This window comes from Otolemur garnettii, unplaced genomic scaffold, assembly GCF_000181295.1.
Source record: "Otolemur garnettii isolate 467f Iridium unplaced genomic scaffold, OtoGar3 scaffold00022, whole genome shotgun sequence".
Lineage (NCBI taxonomy): Eukaryota > Metazoa > Chordata > Mammalia > Primates > Galagidae > Otolemur > Otolemur garnettii.
Genome location: NW_003852417.1, coordinates 18,737,648 through 18,752,637, shown reverse-complemented (window position 1 = coordinate 18,752,637; position 14,990 = coordinate 18,737,648). Strand labels below are relative to the sequence as shown.

The following is a 14,990-nucleotide window of genomic DNA, read 5'->3' as shown; positions in this document are numbered from 1 at the left end:
AAATATATTTTGATTTGCTTTTATGCTGAACTATGACTTTAAGATATGGGTTACTGTACCCCAGAAGTGCATTAATGTACACAGTTACTATTCAACAATAAAAAAAAAAAAAGATATAGGTTATTTATTAGAAAAGACTGATCTGAAGTTACAATGAAGTTATGGATATAAATATGCTTTGAAAAATATGTAACTGCCAAAAATGCTTAGATGATATAAAATTAATATCCTGGTTGCCTTTCAAAATGTGTTTTATTGAGTATTTGATAAATTGTCCTTGGTGTTATTCTCTTCATATTTAGTCATTGCTGAAACCATTAGCCTTTTTTTTTCTGTTCTATGAAGATGTACAGAAATCTGAATTTAAGAGGTTTTTTATTATTTCTGAAATCAACCCTCCATTAGACTAAAACTACTCTAAGTCTGAACTAAAGTGAGAAGACTTTATTTTTCCCTTGCTAAAAGTGAAATGAGGGGTTCTCAAAGATGTCGGACCCACATGGACACACGGAAGTGGCTCAGCCTCTACCTTCAGCGTCTGTGGGCATCACTGCCCCTTTTGGTTGTAAGCACCAGAAGCACAACTCTAACAGGCTTAACAGGAAGAGGGATTTATTTGGTGCACATAATTGGAAAACTGGAAGATAAAGCAGAATGCAAAGGCTAAACGGGTCATTGAGACTTGCTTACTCACTCTGTCCCTGTCAGCTCTCCTAATAGTGGGCTAATAGCTTGGGCAGGTCCTCTCTAGCCCAGGGTCCCTGGCAGTCCCCTGTCCCATACTGTGCCCCATGTCATGTCGCCATCCCTGGGGTCAAATAAAAATCAAAGAACTCTTACCAGAGGATGAGAAAGTAGATGCTAGTCAGACAAAGAACAGCTTGTGCCTGCCACAAAACAGTCATGTGGAAATGCACTACTTGGGCATGGAATTAAATTAGGGAAAAACTAGCCTTGGAAATGTTCAAATTCAAATTAGTAGTAATGATCCTCAGGGTAAGTTCATGTGAGGATTGGATTTCATAGCTCCTAGCTGATCACAATTTTGAGAATATTAAATACAGCAACATATACTGAGAAAGTTTTCATGTTTTGATGACATGATTTTGTGCCCTTTCATTTGCATTCATAGCACTCGCAGTTAGTTTTTAAGTTTCAGGAAATTAAATACGTTTGGAGGGTAAAAGATCTGGAGTCCACATCTCCTTTGTTCTTCTGTGGAAGCAACCTGACAGAGTGGAAGGCGTCTGAGACCCAGAGGACCAGAGGTCTTATCCCTCTTCTCCTGAAATTTTGCTGTCATTTTGACAAGTCGGGTCACTTCCCAGGGCCTCTGACACCTCACCTGTAAAATGAACTCATCGCATTAATACTGTGAACCAGCCAGGGTTGTGGTGGGGAACCCCCAGCCTTGGGACCACCTGTGGCCTTCTGGATCTTTGAGTACAGCCTTTTGACTAAATCCAAATGGTCCTTCTTTAAAAGGAATTTGTTATATGAAGTTTAGTTTCAGTCTAGGGGGCCACTCAGGGACCTAGAGGACCACAGGTTCCCCATCCCTAGAAGAAATAGTAGAATATCCAGCATGTTTGAATATATCTAGAGATTTTTAATTTTCCTACAGAATTTAAGAGGAATTATTGGTACATAGAAAACTAAGGAAACTTTAAATAAGGCAGATTTTTTTTCCCTCTAGGTCATTGGAAATCTAAGGAGAACAAAGTATGATTAAGTAAATATAATCTTTGTACATCACTGAGCTTTGTAAATGCATAGTCATAACAATGAAAATGCCAATTTTTGATTAACCAGCAATGAAGATTATAATCATATTGTAAAGATAGAAGGACGAAGTATTTGTGCGCACATCAGGAGACAGAAAAAAACTAAATGTTCATCTTCCACAGTTGGAAGTTAAGAAATAGTACCTAAAACTTATTTTTTAAAGAATAGTTAACCATATTACCAGAAACATAAGATATGAAGAAACCACTAACAGAATTTAAAGTAGGCACCTTATAGAAATGGGAATAAAAGGGATTAGACATCTATACTTTATGCCTAGTTTATTTAAACTATGTCTATGGATGACTTTGATTTTAAAACAAAGAATATTAACATACCCACTTGAATGGGCTATAATAAAAGAAATTGATAATAAATGTTATCAAGGATGTAGGGAAATTAGAACTCATACATTGCTGACAGGATTGTAAGATGGTGCAGCCACTTTGGAAAACAGTCTAGAAGTGCCTCAAAAAGTTAAATATAAAGTTACCATATGACCTAGCAATTCTACTTCTAGGTATATACCCAAGAGAAATCAAAAACATGTGTCCATACAAAAACTTGTACTTGAATATTCATAACAGAATCATTTCTAATAGCCAAAAATTAGAAAAAAAATGTTATCAGCAGATGAATGGATAAACAAACTGTGGTATATCCATACTATGGAATATTATTCAGCCATTAAAAGGGATATTGGCACAATGGTTCATCCCTGTAATCCTAGCACCCTGGGAAGCTAAGGCAAGAGGATAGCTTGAGTTCAGGAGCTTGAGACCAGCCTAAGCAAGAGTGAGACCCCCAATCTCTATCAAAAATAGAAAAGATAAATTAGCCAGGCATGGCAGTGCACACCTGTAGTCCCAGCTACTCGGGAGGCTAAGGCAGGAGGATTGCTTGAACCCAGGAGTTTGAGGTTGCAGCAAACTATGATGATACCACTTCACTCTACCTGAGGTGATAGAATGAGACTCTGTCTCAAAAAAAAAAGAAAAGGAATACTGATACATGCTATGATGTGTATGAACCTCGAAAACATTGTGTGAGAAAAGCTAGGCACAAATGGTCACAAAATGTGTGAATCTACTTTTATGATATATCCAGAATAGACAGATCCGTAGACACCAAACACCACCATTGGTGGTGACCAGGGGCTGGGGGAGAGAGAATAGGGAGAAACTGCTTAATGGACAAGAGGTGCTACTTTGGAGTCATGGAAACATTTTGAAAATAGACAGAAGTGTTGCTTGTACAACATTGCAAATATACTAAATGCCACTGAATTGTATATGTTAAAGTGGTTAAATTATTAAGTAATACTTTTTAAAAGGAATTAAGTACTAATCAATGCTATGACATGGATGAACCTTGAAAACATAGTGAGTGAAAGAAGCCTGACATAAAAGACCACACACCTCTGATTCTATTTATACGAAATATCCAGAATAGGCAAATCTTTAGAGACAGAAAGTAAACTGATGGTTGCTAGGGGTGAGGGGTGAGATGGGGAGTGACTGACAATGGGAATGGGGTTTCTTTTGAGGGTGATAAAAATACTCTGGAATTAGTGGTTATTGTTGAACAACCTTGTGGATATGCCAGTAACCACTGCAGTGGATACCTTTGTAAAGTAAATGTTATTTGTGAATTCTATCTCAAACAACAACAAAGCCCCATCAAGGCACTTCGCTAAAGAACAGATATTCTTGTGATAAAGACCCTTACACTGAATTGCTCTGCTGAATATCCTGAGTGGGTTGTTGCATCCCTTTAGTAGAGCAAAGGTGACACTGACAGGAAACCAGGGGAGTTATTTTCTGGGCCTAGAATTTCCTTCGTCTTTTCTATGCCGTCTTTGTCCTCTTATCCAGCGCTCTCATTATTAAAATTCTTGGCTGTTCTGCACACAACCATTCAGCCTCTTCTTAAGTCCCAGAATGGGGAGATAATTCTCACAGTGAGGTGAGGAACTCCCAGGGAGGCATTTTCTTCTGAACAAATGGGCCTCTTCGCATTTCTGTATGGAGAGTATTACTTGCTCTCCTGTTGGTTCGTAGCCTTCTCGCTTTTCTCCTCCTCCCAACCCCTTATTAAGAAGTCAGGGATGACATGAATGGTGGAAACATCCTGAGTTAGCTGGCGTGCTGTCCACTTGGGACGACAGCCTGCCTAGGAGAAGCCATTTCCTGTTCTACGTCAGCGCTCCTTCAGACTGCTATATTCAGTTTTGCCTCACTGTTAATAGTTGGATATATCACTTCTATTTTTACATCTGTTTTCCCTGTTGTACTAGAGTGAGATGATGGCAGCGGCTGCAGATGTCCTCTGCTCAGTTTGGAAGGCATGACAGATGTGTCTCTATCCTCATTTCTATATGTTATCTGAATCTCTGCCTCGAAATGACAGGCATGCACATCGCCCCACCTCCGTTCCTTTCAACCTTCAGGTTAAGGGCTTCTTCGCCTGCTTGTGTTCAGAATTGCACTGAGGAAGCACTCCACAATCAGACACACAGTTAAGCATGGTATATTTTAGGGTTATCGTGCTAGTGTGATATAATGTGTTGTAACAGGAGTTATCCTTGCCTTATGAGCTTTATATTCTTGATATATAAGTTACTTTTCTTTTTGTAAATGCTTAAGTCCTAGCATCTCTAATAACACTCATTTCAAGAATCCAGCCCCATAGGCTAAATCTGTCTTCACAAGAATCACTCACTGTATAATAATGCATCATAATTCAGGGTACATAAATATGCCAAGAATCAGCAAAAGCCAGGAACATGGGAACTCATCTTTCCCATTTGTTTTGTTTTGTTTTGTTTTTTATTGTTAGAGACAGAGTTTCGCTCTGTTCCCCAGGCTTGAGTACAGTAGCTTCATCATAACCCACTGCAACCTCAAACTCCTGGGCTTGGGTGGTGCTCCTGCCTCAGAACCCCCACCTCCCAAGTAGTTGGGATTACACATATGCACCAACATGCCTGACTGATTTTTTGTAGAGACAGAATGTTGCCCAGACTTGTCTTGAACTCTGAGCCTCAATGAATGCTCAGCCTCCCAAAGTGCTGGGATTACAGGCATGAGCAATGGCAATATCAGTTTTTTATCTAATAAGTAACTGTTGTTTCCTCCAAATTTTGACCTTTCTCTGTTGATTCTGCCAGCCACTCTGCAACGCACCTTTGGAAATCGTCTTTTAGAATTGCCTGACAGCCCTCATCATCACCTTTATCCTACTAATTACTTTATTGGGTTTTTTCTATTTGTGAAATTAATATATGCTTAATGTTCCAGAGGAGAAAGAGCACACACAACACAGAAAGGTATAGAGAACAAAGTCAAGTATCCGGGTGGTGTCTGTGGCTCAAAGGAGTAGGGCACCAGCTCCATATGCCAGAGGTGGCAGGTTCATACCTAGCCCCGGCCAAAAAACTGCAAAAAAAAAAAAAAGTCAAGTATCCAAGCTCTGCTCCTATAGCTCAAGTGGTTAGGGCACCAGCCACATCCACTGGAGCTGATGGGTTCAAATCCTTCCCGAGCCTGCCAAACAACAATGACAACCACAACTAAAAAATAGCTGGGCATTGTGGTGAGCACCTATAGTCCCAGCTACTTGGGAGGCTGAGGCAAGAGAATCGCTTAAGCCCAAGGGTTTGAGGTTGCTGTGAGCTATGACGCCAAAGCACTCTACCTAGGGCAACAGCTTGAGACTCAGTCTCAAAAAAATAAAGTCAAGTGTCCAGAATCCTCCCACTCAGATGTAACTGTTAACATTTTGGTGTACACCCTTCCAGATTTTTTTCTGCACACATTCATGTACTTTTGAATATCTACTGACAGCAAATTCTAACATTTGCAACATCAGAGGATACTGTATGTAACTATGAGAAGCCTCTATAACAAAAAAAAAAAAAAATCAAATATTTCTCTAGAGTAGTGTAAACAGCAATTCACTGAAGAAATATAAAAAGCAGAAAAAAATGAAATAATCCTTAACATCATTAGAAATCAGGAACACGTAAGTTAAAATAACAGTGATGTGCTCTTTACTGTCCATAAGGTTGGCAAAAATGAAAAATGATATCAAAGTCCAAATAGATTGAAAAACATATACTTCCATACAATTCTAGTGAGAAGGCAAATGAGTACAATGTTTCCCGAAGGCAATTTGACGGTACCAATTTTTAAAATATACTTTCCCTTTCATCTAGAAAATCTCTTTCTAAGAATCTATCTTGGCCAGGCACAGTGATTCATGCCTGATTGGAAGGCCAAGGCAGGAAGATCACTTGAGGCTTGGAGTTCTAGGCTGCAGTGAGCTATGGTCAGGCCACTATACTCCAGCCTGTGCAAGGTCTTACTGGACGGAGGAAGACGCTGGCTCAAAAATAAATAAAGTCTATTCTGCAGAAATGTTTATATATACAAATATTTGTACAAGAATATTTTTTTCAACTTTGTTTACAATAACCAAAAATTGAAAAGACAGAGCTACAAAATCATCCCCAGGAGAAAGTTAAGTAATAATAATACAGACCAGGCAAGGTGTCTCCTACCTATAATCCTAGCACTCTGTGAGGCCAAAGGAGGATTGTTTGAGCTCAGGAGTTTAAGACCAACCTCAGCAAGAGGGAGACCCCATCTCTATTAAAAATAGAAACACCAGTTGGATGTTTTGGCAGGTGCCTGTAGTCTCAGTTCCTGTTGAAGCAGGAGGATCACTTGAGCCAGGAGATTGAGGTTGCAGTGTGCTATGATGATGCCACTGCATTCTACCTGAGCCAACAGGCAAGACGCTGTCTCAAAAACAAAAACAAACAAATAAAAATCACAATATAATAATAGCGTAAGGTCCACCTAATTGTGCACGATGCAATGGTACATTTCAAAACTATTAAGAAATGAGTATAATTGTGATAGCTGACTTAGTTCAATGTAAGCATTTCACATTGTACATCAAAGCAGTACACTGAACCCCATAAATGCATGAATGTGCAAAGTTATGATTTAATAAACTAAATAAATAATAAAAATAGTGTGGTGCCATTAACTTAAAAGTAACTTTTTAGCTATCTGTAAGTAAACGCATATTTTAAATCTAAAAAAAACTCACTAAACTGTTCTGATCATTACTGACAGGAAGAGGGGGAGGTGCTCTCAAGGGGCACTTCTACATCCTGCCCCCATATTTTTCTGAATGGTTTGAGTTTTTCCAACAGCCTGTATTTTTCACGTATTATTTTGCAATTTGAAGTACATGTGACCTTGGGGCATGGCCAAAAGCTGTTTGGAGCCACATCTATCAAGTAAGATAAGGGATATTATCATTTCTCCTATTCTACTGGGAGTCATTCTAACAAAAGAGCCAGTGATTGGTCACAGTTCATTCTTGGTCTCTCTCTCACACACACACACACACACACAAAACCCGCAAGCATCCCAAAAATCCATAAATGGACTAAGTAGCCCCTTGACTTAGGATAACTTGTGACTGGATAGACTCCTGATACCAAAGAAATAGGTCTACATTAACTTCACATTCAGTTCACTTGGGGATCTTTAAGTTTGACAAGTATTTTTTTTTCTTAATCTTTCTAAAGAAATAATTTTCCTCAAAAATATGTTCTATCATACACTTCCCCTTGGAAATATCAGAATAAATGTCAAAGCTTCACTGTTTCTGTTTGTCATTCAAATGTATAGCAGATCTTCAGAGAAAGTTTCCTCATGTTCAGGTTTTCTTTCTGAATGAATCTGCTTATGTTTCTCAATTTAACTCTTCAACCCTCATTATCACAATTAACTTTGATATTAACTTTGGGTTTTGCCACACTTCTTGGTCTTTGGCTAATGGACTACCTAGAGGATTTGTAAAAAGGATAAAGGGGCCGGGCCTGGTGACTCATACCTATCATCTAGCACTCTGGGGGGCTGAGGTGGGAGGATCATTTGAGCTCAGGAGTTCAAGACCAGCCTAAACAAAAGCCAAACTCTGTCTCTACTAAAAACAAAAAAAATTAGCCAGGCATTGTAGCTGATACCCGTACTAGGGATGTACTAACCAGAGCTAACACCGAGTGCGTACATGTTACTCGGTGTTCCTTTAGCTACTCAGGAGGCTGAGGCAAGAGGCTCTCTTGAGCCCAAGAGTTTGAGGTTGCTGTGAGTCACGACACCAGGGCACAGAGTAAGACTCTGTCTTAATTAAAAAATTTTTAAAAAGAACAAAGAAATAGGTAATGCCTCATGTTCAGGTATGTGTAGAAGGACCAGGGAATAGGTACGCCTTGTGTTTAGGGATGTAATAGCTTGCATACTTCATTGTTCATGTAACTCCTATAAGAAACAGTCCTGGATGGAATGGCTCATGGGAGAGAAGAGTGTGTAGCACAGTACTATGGACTGAATTGTGTCCCTCCTAAAATTCCTATGGTGAAACCCTAACTCCCAATGTGACTGCATTTGGAGACTGGGCATTAAGAGGTAATTAGGGTAAAATGAGGTCATGAGGGGAGGGCTCTGATCCAATAAGATTAGTGTCTGTATAGGAAGAAACAGCAGAGAGTTCGCTTGTTCTCTGCATGCACACAATGAGATGGGAGTCTGCTACAATGCAAGAAAAGTGCCCTCAGAATGAACCCTACATTGCCAGCACCTTGATCTTGGCCTTCCCTGCCTCCAGAAGTGTGAGAAGTAAATTTCTGTTGTTTAAGCCACTCAGTCTGTGGTGTCATATTATGGAGACCGTAGCAGACTAACACACACAGGGAGCAAGAGAACACGCTTCAGAAGTGACCTAATCAGGGGTTCTGTAAGGAGAAAACAATCAGAAGAAACTAACAGAATCAGCCTAAATCACCTTTAGGTGAATTCCCTCAGGATTTTACATATGGCTCAGCTGTAATCATCAGTTCTGGTGGCTAAGGGCAGGTGAATCCTGAGTTCAAACCACCCTAATTTAGCTATTAACTAGCTGTGCTGATTTGGACAAATTATTTATTATGTTTGGGGCACAGGTATAGACCCAAACACGATACGTCTGGAATAGATGATCTGTGAGGAACCTCTGACCTCTGATATTCCTCGATTACTTGGCCTCTGAAATTGGATTCTTGGGAACAAGAGGATGCTTTGGGCTGGTAATAAAAGTTGGGCACTACTCTGTATCAGGCATGGTGCTGGACCCTGTCTACATTACCTCATGTTCTCAAAACCATGCTGCAAAATGGGTTTTTGCTTGTTTGAGAGAGAAGGAAACTATGGCTCCCAAAGGTAACCTGCTCATGGCATACAGCTGGTAAGCTAACAGAGCCAGGATGATTCTAGGTTGGCCAGTCTGTTGGTCTGTCCATCTGTTTGTTTCCAACGCCCAAACACTTTCTACCTCAGCACCCTGCCTCTTGATTTGGTGTCTGCCTATAGCCTTCACTCTCTCCTATTTGACATTATGGCACTGACTTTCATTGTCACTCGTTATGGTAAGGCTTTCATCTTGCTCCTTTTCTCTAGATCTTCAGAAGCCTCCAGAGAGTCAAAAGGCCTTGTTTACTTTGCACAGTGCACTGCAGACTCAGTTAAATGAAATAACCTACATGTACGCATTCGCTGTTAGCTCTGGTTAGTACATCCCTATATATCTAATTGTTCGCTGTACCACTTTATGAATCATTTGGGGGTACCAGGTAGCATGTGCCAACAGTTTACATCACACACTGTTAAGCAGAACAGATATTAACTTGGCTCTGGACATTTCTGGAACTCCCATATCCCATTGCCATGCAGCTCTACCTACTTCCTATAAGGGTAAGGAGCTGGACTACATGGACAGTAGTGTGGCATGGATGCAATGGAATCATGTCCATTCCATCTTTATTTATTTATTTATTTATTGCAGTTTTGGGCCAGGGCCGGGTTTGAACCCGCCACCTCAGGTATATGGGGCCAGCGCCCTATTCCTTGAGCCACAGGCGCTGCCCATCACGTCCATTCCAGATAGCAAAGGTTCTGCCACAAACAGTGTCCATTTGTTCCCATCATTGAATGATCAAACCTGGAGAAGACATGTATTACTCTTAAGGACTAACCAAATCATTCTTTTTTTTTTTTTTTTGAGACCGAGCCTCAAGCTGTCCCCTGGGGTAGAGTGCCGTGGCATTACAGCTCACAGCAACCTCCAACTCCTGGGCTCAAGCGAGTCTCCTGCCTCCGCCTCCCAAGTAGCTGGGACCATAGGCGCCCGCCACAACGCCCGGCTATTTTTTGGTTGTGGCCGTCATTGTTGTTTGGCGGGTCCAGGCTGGGGATTCGAACCCGCCACCATAGGTGTACGTGGCTGGCGCCTTAGCCAGTTGAGCTATAGGCACCGAGCCACCAAATCATCTTTTAATTAAACTTCTTTAAACAGGAGCCTGAACTGCTACTCTAAAGGCTAGTGAAAATATGAGTCCTCCTTGTTGACATTCCCAAACTAGCTTTCTAGTTGAAGAGGAGAGAAACACTCCTTCTGACTATGCCCTGTCCCTCTTAACTCCAGAGGAGGAGGAGAAGGATCATGAGTGGGGAGTGGTAGTTGTCGCGAAACACACCAAGAGCTAGCTTCACACTCAGGGAGAACACTGCGCCCCTTCTCGTGGGTTCCGACTTCACCACCAGGGAGGATGCTGCACCTCCCCCTCCTGGGTTCCCGTGCTCTGCACATTCAGAGAAGCTTCTGTAGTAACAGGCTATAGACAGGATCCTGAAGGCATAGTCTTCCACCAACCTAACCTTAAAAAAAATATATATATATCTTTTCAGGGGCTCTTTTTTTGTCCCTTTAGCAAAGACAATAGAGCCATCTACTCAAATAGTGGTCAGCTACCTTTTGGGAATTCCTACCCTCTATCCTTGTTTTGTTTTTGTGACTTTTCTAAAAATTGCTTTGAGAATATATAGTAATAAAAAAATAGAAGTAAAAAAAAAAAAAGAAAAAGAAAAACACTCCTGTCTGCCTACCAACCTCTTATTTATCCTCAATGTCCAGCTCAGAGTTCTCTTTGGACAACCCCAATGCTTCATACAATGCTTGGTATATAATAACAGGCCCTCTAAATAATGAAAGACTTCTAGTTCCTTCTGGAACAGTAGCTAGATTGAACGTAAGAGTCACTTAGTCTCCCTGGACCTGTTTTCTCAGGGAACTAGAGGATCTACAGGATTCCTTACATTGTTAAATTGTACATTTAAGATGCCTAGAGAAAGCATAAATTGTTAGATACAAATGCTCTTTATAAATGATTGGAAACAAAATAATTATCCGGTTTTCCATTTTAAAACATATCCTTGGGGAAGGGGGAGGGGGGGGAATGGGTGGAGGGAGGGGGATTCGAGGGTTCACTTCTGTTGTTCATCTTACAAGGCTACAAGTGAATCTTTCTTTGAGTAGAATATGAATGTTTTAACACAATAACTAAGAAAATTATGTGAAGGCTATGTTAACCAGTTTGATGGAAGTGTTTCGGATTGTTTGTGAAAACCCCACAGTGTACTCCAGAAGTGCATTAATGTACACAGTTACTATTCAATAAAAAAAAAAAAAGATAAAAAATAAAAAAATTTAAAAATTAAAAAAAAAAAGATGAAAACGGAAATGATGCCCTAGAAGTACAAAAAAAAAAAAACATATCCTTAGATTGTTTTACTTACAGTCATATAAAAGTCAGGCCCAAAAATGATAACAGTAAGTTACTGAGAGTGAATGACATCTCTGAAACTGGCATCATGGAATTTTTAAAAAACTCAAATGAGGTTCTAAATGGCCTTCTTAAACTTAGGAATGATATCAGTAAAACTCTTCGTGTAAACTTGCCAGCTCTGTGTTGCAAAAACGATGAAGAAGTCCACTGACTGTAAGGAAAGGACAGAGGACAAGATAATTGCTGAAGAGCCTGATCGACAAGGCACAAGGCGTCTGTCATGCCCAGGGGGCCACATTAACTTTATTACATTACTTCCACACTAACAGATCACCTCATTTATTAGCTAATCAGGCAGAATTCAATATTTTAAATTATCTTTCTTAATCCTGCATGTGATTAGTTGAAAACCCAGGGCTCTAAAAATCTAATTGTAACTGCTTACCAGAAATGTCATCTTCACTTTGAGGAATTGAACCAGAGCCAAATGCATGGCTGTTTTTTCCATTTTCCCAAGGTACTACCCATAGCCAGGACTGGACATGCACGTACGTGTGCTGGTACCTGGCATCTTAGGGGCTCCCAGCGGGGCCCTGGGCCCCGGGTGCTGCTTTAGAACTCAAATATGGCCAAATATGACTGAAAGAAAATATGGTACTGGAGGAGAGGGGCATGGAGGTAGAGGCTGAGTATAGAGAAGAGACAATTATTTCACCCTTAGTCAAATCCAAGATGGAAGAATGTAAATCCAGAGTTAGAATTTTCTGTGGGCCTGGACAGGAAATAATCCTTTTGCCTACTAAGAAGCCATGGTATAAGGATGTGGGAGCTTGCTTACCCATCTGTGATTAGAGCTTCATTTCCTCTTAGCTTCCTATACCTAAGTCCCACTCCTGCCCCCTCCTTAAGTATCTTAGACATTGGTGTGATAAGCTAGGAGGGAGCTAGTGGCCTGCTCCTTGTCCATTTTCCTAAGGTGCTGGAGTGCCACTCTTGGGAGAAGACCTCCCAGGACTGTACAGTAGGTCTTCTCAGTGGCTTCCATTAAGTAGCAATATTTCTTGGGTAGACCTGAAATTATAAGGTGGAAAAAACCTCTGGAGCCTATAGAGCCCAGAGTGTTGGAGTCATGCCCATTGCTCTCATTGGCCATTGGCTGCTGATGGAGGTGGGCAAGGAAAAGGAAGAAGAGGTGTGTGGTTCATAGCTGGCCGAACATCTGTCTGCCCTCTGTATGAAAAAATGTGTGTGTGCGCGTGTGTGCATGTTGTAGATGAGTGGTGTGTATATTTTGTGTGTTTTCTATGTTGAAGGCATATATTCTTTGTGAATAAACTACTAGTGGTATGAACATCAAGTGTGTACGTGTACATGTGCATGTGAACAGAGTGTGCTATGGTGGGATAGAGTTTAAAGGGGCAACTCTTTAAAGCAAGCCACGCCTGCTTTCCTCTTCCTACTTCTAGTTCTTTAAAAAAATACAGAATGCTTTGTAGTATAGTACAACCCCTGAAAAAGGTATGTGATTTGGAGATAGAAAGATTCCCAGGGTTAGGTGAAGTATATCTCTCCTGATAGAGTCTCTTGAAAACTGAAAGTTTTAAATCTTTTTCTTTCGTTGGTCAAAACAAACCAAAATAGGGAACAGAAAGAGCATAGTGGTATCTGCTGGATGACTTCCCCATGATGGTCCTGTTCCCAACGAGGAAATCCTTTTTTTTACTCAGTCTTTCTATTTTTCAGCACAGGATGTCAAGCAAAGTCTTCTCTTCACTTTCAGTTCTAGCATGTAGGAATCTAATTGTTTAGCCCAAGTTGTGAGTGACCATAATTTGCATCAAACACGTACATTTACCACTTCCCTCCGTAGTCCCAAGGTGAATCAGGTTGCCCGTCTTTCCTTTCTTCCTTCCTTATTTCCTTGCTTTTTCCTTCTGTCCTTCCTTCCATCCTTAAAATTATGAAATAGTTTATTATACTGCAAAGTATAGAAAACATGAGTACACGCTGACCCACCACGCAGCTTTATTAATTCTTAACATTTTCCTCTATTTGCTTCAGACAGTTTTAAGAAACACAACATTGCAAACATGACATGACTTCTTTGCTTAAGATGTTAAGTGTTGGCTCGGCGCCTGTAGCTCAGCGACTAGGGCACCAGCCACATACACCTGAGCTGGCGGGTTCGAATCCAGCCCAGTCCTGCCAAAAAACAATGACAACTACAACCAAAAAATAGCTGGGTGCTGTGGTGGGCGCCTGTAGTCCCAGCTACTTGGGAGGCTGAGGCAAGAGAATCGCTTGAGCCCAAGAGTTTGAGGTTGCTGTGAGCTGTGACACTACAGTACTCTACTGAGGGTGACAAAGTGAGACTGTCTCAAAAAAAAAATAACACGTTAAGTATTATGAAGATTCAGCCTACATCAGAACTCAGCTTTTAGGAACACATTTGAAGAGCGTGATGGTATTACTGTGCCGTTCTGCAGTTTTACTACAATGAGTCCACATCTGAATTTATTTTTATTTATACTGCTCATGACTCTTTATTCTTCCTGAATCTCAGTATTTGTTTTCATCATTTCTGAAAAATTCTTAACCATTTTTTCTTTTGTTACTGCTTCTCCCCTATTTTCTCTGGGAACCTCAGTAGATACGTGTCAGACCTTCTATTTCTATTCTTCATGTCTCTTAAAATTTAAACACTCCTTGCATTTCTATCTCCTGGTCTTTCTGTGCTATGTTCGGGAACATTTTTTCAGGTACCTTACCCAGTCCGTCAATTCTCTTGGCCATGTCTAATTTGCTTTTTTTGGTTTAGTAACCATATTTTTCATTTCTAAAAATTCCATTTAATATTCAGTTCTATCTCAAACCTTCTCATTCATTTTTCATATATTACTTATTTTTAAATTCCTTGTTTTACTTTTAATCATTTAAAACATACATCCATAATAATCTGACATAGTGAGGGACTAACTCTCGTATTTCTAACTTCTCACTCTCTTCCGTGGAAGCCTGTTCTGTCACATGTTTTGTAATTTGGGGCTGTGAGCTTATCTTCAGTAATATTTTATCTCCTACGTGGTCTGGCTTGAAGGTAGGTTGAAGGTGTTTCTTCCCAGAGAACTTTTGCCTTTTCTTCTTCCAGCTCCTCCAGGAGTCCCCAGCTAAGGAACACCTTTATTTTGATCTCTTAGCTTGTGAATGTCTGTGAATCTGTGATTACACAGATAGTATAAATTTCAAAACCTAAACTTTTTTTTTTTTTTGAAACAGAGTCTCACTATGTCGCCCTTGGTAGACTATGGCACCGAGCCACAAAACCTACACTTCATTAAGAACAAGATCAGTGGCTTGGCACCCATAGCTCAGTGGTTAGTGTGCTGGCCACATGCACCAGAGCTGGCAGGTTCAAACACGGCCTGGGCCTGCTAAACAACAATAACAATTACAAAAAAAAAAATAGCCAAGCGTTGTGGCAGGTGCCTGTAGTCCCAGCTACTTGGGAGGCTGAGGCAAGAGAATC

The 14,990-nt window shown here is 40.5% G+C and overlaps 1 protein-coding gene and 1 pseudogene across 1 annotated transcript in view; one reads left to right on the top strand and one right to left on the bottom strand.

The window, feature by feature from the left end:
- RBKS (ribokinase) overlaps positions 1–14,990 on the top strand; it is a 58,697-nt gene that overhangs the window by 23,376 nt on the left and 20,331 nt on the right. The gene's annotated exons all lie outside the window — the stretch shown is intronic.
- Positions 10,289–10,543, bottom strand: LOC111724367 (annotated as a pseudogene).